Raw genomic sequence first — 4,069 nt, 5'->3', positions numbered from 1 at the left:
AAATACGATTGTTCTCACATTATAAAAAGAAGCTCTAAGACATAAGTGCATCAAAGGATGGTATGAAAACAATTGTAAAAAAACCAAGGAAATCCAACATGCTGACATAAGAATAACCTTGTTTCCCAATATGATCCTACATGAACATACCAGAATAGACAATACAGACTCAAATTAACAAAATAAAAATATCATGCAATGAAGAATGCAAAAATTCCCACAAGTCTAAAAAGTTCAAACAAATTCTTACTAATAAAACTTATGTAATTTGAATAAGTGAAATAGTGAATGTGTCATTATTATTCTAAACTATGCATGCTTTTAGTTTCGGCGAGCTTCGAAAAAACCCTATAAAGGAAACAAACAAGTAATATTGACAATGTGACCTTGACTAGCCTCAAGATCAGCAAGGAGAAATTTCAATCCTTTTCCTCTATGAGATTTAGCTAACTCTTGATATGTAGCTTTGAATTCCTCTATATTGTCTGTAGTAAAATTAAAAAAAAGGCCTTGGCATCTGGGTTGTTGAAGAATTTGATTACGTGAGGATGACTATCAGGGTCCTTAGTCAAAACTACTACAAGGGGCATACTAGCTTCTTTGACAAACTTATCTAATGAATCAACATTGAAATCTTCAGAGTCCGAATATAACTCATCAAAAGGCTTAAAGAAGCAAACAAATGGTAGGTTTATTACAGATATCTTCAAATGAAGGATTTTAGCATCAGATGTATGACCAAAATCATAATCTCAATGTAATGTCTCTATAATCGTATTGAAATTGGTATATGCCTCACCCTCAAAATTTGAGAACACTCCAACTATAAATACTTTCTTGTCACGAATAAGGCTAGTGGCCTCTTCTGAAGATTTGATTTCCAAAGATGTAGGACCATCCTACTTTTTCAAGTACTTCACAATACCTTCTACTTCAAAAGGACCTTTATATTCTTGAACACTTGACCCTCCCTTCTGAAGGATATTCAGAGTCAAAAATCCATTGACATCATATTCACTAGCCAAATATTTATTTGTTTCTTCATTAGCATCAACTTTGGGCAAGGAAATGGGAAGGTCATGATTTTTAAGACTAGCTTATCTGTTGTTCTGATGGAAATGTGGCTAAACCGTGAAATGAAATATTTTACATTGAAATAATCATTTTGGATTTTTTTTCTATTCTTTCATTAAGATTTCTACACTTTCCATTTATAGTGATTCCATTTCTATTCAGATCCAATTTTCTAAAATCTAGATGGTCATAGGAGCCCAGAGATAGTTTTTTCAACTTTAAACATCATATTTACTTTAGAAGTTTCATATCGAGCCATCACAATGTTCAAAGAAGCCTGAGATTAACAAGGAATTAGAATTCCTTTTATAGAAAAATTGAAAAATTACATAAAAGAAATAACAATCTCACTAGGACCATAGAGCTCATAAATCTAGACTATCTTCAAAGGAAAAAGAAAAAACAAATAAAAAGAAGCATGGATTATTAGGTGAGAAGAATAATCCCAAGAAATTTGTTTTTTAAGACTTCATTGAAGGAAAAGCATCTACAATCAATTGCATCAAAGAAAAATCAACATCAACTTCATAGGCCAATAGTTGACCATTCTACTGTAGAATCATCTCCCTATGTAATTGTGGTGCAGGGTCCTCCAGAAGGTCTCTAGTTATAAAATCACTTGTAAATCATTACACCCAACATAATATTTCAAACGTACGTGGTCCAATAACTGATATATCAGGTAAAAAACTACAACTACAACTTGTGGAGTGTTCAAATGATATGGATTCTATGATTGATGCAACCAAATTTGTTGGCTTTGTCTTGCTTCTCATAGATGGATGTTACAGTTTTGAAACAGAAACCTCTGAGCTCTTGAACATTCTTCAAGTTCATGGATTTCCCAAAGTTATGAGTGTTCTTACATATTTTTATTTAAATGACATTAAAAAGAAGGAATTGAGTGAAAATATAAAGTTATTTATGCACCAATACATACTTGGGTGATCTCTTATATGACAAGGTTGTTGTTTACATAAAGACAATGATTATATGGTTCAATTCTCCAAACCAAACAATGAAGATGAAGAAGCAGAACAAAAAAGGAGAGAAGAATTCCAATGTGGGTGAAATCCTTATAAAAAAATTTCAGAGTATAAGGTACTTGGTTGGAAAAATTTGGAGCATAGCTTTATCCGATTGTTTAAAGGAAAGTCTACTGAATGGTCTATTCTCCATTTTGTTTGCTAGTCAGTGGCTTCTTGGTAATTATTTATGGTCACCTTATAAAATTTTAGATTACCACTTCATTGAAGTGCTTTTCAAACTTTTTGCAGTTATATCTAATTCTCAATGTCATTTATGGATTTTGAATTTCCTTATGTTAGTGTCAGTGCCTTCACACTACCATCAGTGATCAAAATTTTCTCTTTTGCATTTCATACTAGGAGTCCCATTATGATGAGCTACATTCCATTGGGTCATGGATCTACTGATAGTAGGTTTCATTTCAGTTTTTCCCTCATGATATATATCTACTGACCTCCTTTCATACATTTCAATCAATGGTTTATGCTCATTTTCAGTTCATTTCATCAATGACATGAGTTTTTACTGTCTTTAGGTCTTAGGGTTTTCACCATGGTTAAAATTCAGTGATTATTGCTAATAATAGTCAGCAGACACATGAGGATGAAAATAATGATCAGAAAGTCATAATTTCCTAATTTGTAAGCTTAATGAAATTCTAACCTCAAAACTAGTATTGAGGTGAAAACAAAGCATTTGTATATTATTTTTAAATTTCATGTAATTTTATTGTTCTCATATGTAATAAATGATTCCATGGTACTCCTGGTCACCAAGTGATATTGCCAAGTACTTGCCACTACAAAAGTCATAGAATTTGAGCGTCAGTCCACCTATCAAAGCAAAAATATCAAGCATCAAAAAACAGAGTATTTGAAAAAGAAAATAGACATTATGAAAGTGGGTTTTCCCCATCAAAAATCAAAAAGTGAAAGCCATATAAATCCCATCCCCCTACTGATCATTTCATTATGCTAAGGTTGAAGTCAAAGTGCCAAAGGAGAGCTAAGGAGCGATTTTTAAGTGTCATTGAGAAAAAAAGTGAAATCGCTACATTTTTGGAGAAATTTAGGGTGACACTGCACATATGAGACTGGCATTCCACATCTGGGAGGCGTTGTGCACTTGACAGCGTTTTCCAGTGTAAATTTGCATGGGTGTTTCACATCTAGGAGGTGTTGTGCAACTGTGTGAGTTGTTGTGCATCTGTCCAACCAAGCCCAAAACTCTCCCAAGTGGCCAATTCACCTCGAAATCTTCAGTTCCTCTCTCTAACAAGTAAGTACATTACTCCTATGTTATGATCTAGGGTTTGCTTGCTAAGCTTGGTATTTAACATTTTTAAAATGAAAACCCTAGCCTCTAGGGTGAAACCCTAGTTCTCATCATCTCTCCATTTTTTTACTTGCCCTACCCTTGCCATTATTCCCTAGACCAAAACCCATTCCCATTTACCTATTTCCTAAATCCCATTCCCCTCATACATTTCCCCATTCCCACATTCCCACTTACACTCTCCCCAAACCCTATAAATCCCATTCACACTCCCTAAAACCATACTCATTCATAAAAATCTCTTCATACTCATCTTTATTCCAATGTTGCATTATTTTTTATTGGTATATTATCGGCGAGGGGAAAAAATCGAAAAAAGTTGTAAAAATGGGGAAAATCGGTAAAAATCAGGAAAAAATCGTAATATACAAAAATATTCATATTTTTTCAATTTTTTTAATATCTAAAGAATCTACAACATAAAATAAATACATTTACACATAAATATGATAAAATAAATAATATATAAGACGTGTAATATCATTTCTAGTGTTACATCACACATAATAGTGAATCATGTCCTGAATAGTAAGTCCTGACTCCTGAGTCCCAAATCAACATCAAAATATCAAAAAAAAATATAATAATGTATCTCATATCACCAGTCATAATTTCATATACAATGAAATGA

The 4,069-nt window shown here is 32.8% G+C and overlaps 1 pseudogene; it reads right to left on the bottom strand.

Annotated features, from left to right (window-relative positions):
- Positions 1 to 476: 476 nt before the first annotated feature.
- On the bottom strand, positions 477 to 3,642 carry LOC149156038 (protein disulfide-isomerase pseudogene; annotated as a pseudogene).
- Between the last annotated feature and the right edge of the window lie 427 nt (positions 3,643 to 4,069).

The sequence above is a fragment of the Pinus tabuliformis genome, chromosome 9 (genome assembly GCF_031772625.1).
Source record: "Pinus tabuliformis cultivar Carrire ecotype Pingquan chromosome 9, CPIR1, whole genome shotgun sequence".
Taxonomy (NCBI): Eukaryota; Viridiplantae; Streptophyta; class Pinopsida; order Pinales; family Pinaceae; genus Pinus; species Pinus tabuliformis.
Note: the sequence above shows the minus strand (reverse complement) of the source record. Positions and strands in the feature narration are given on the sequence as shown.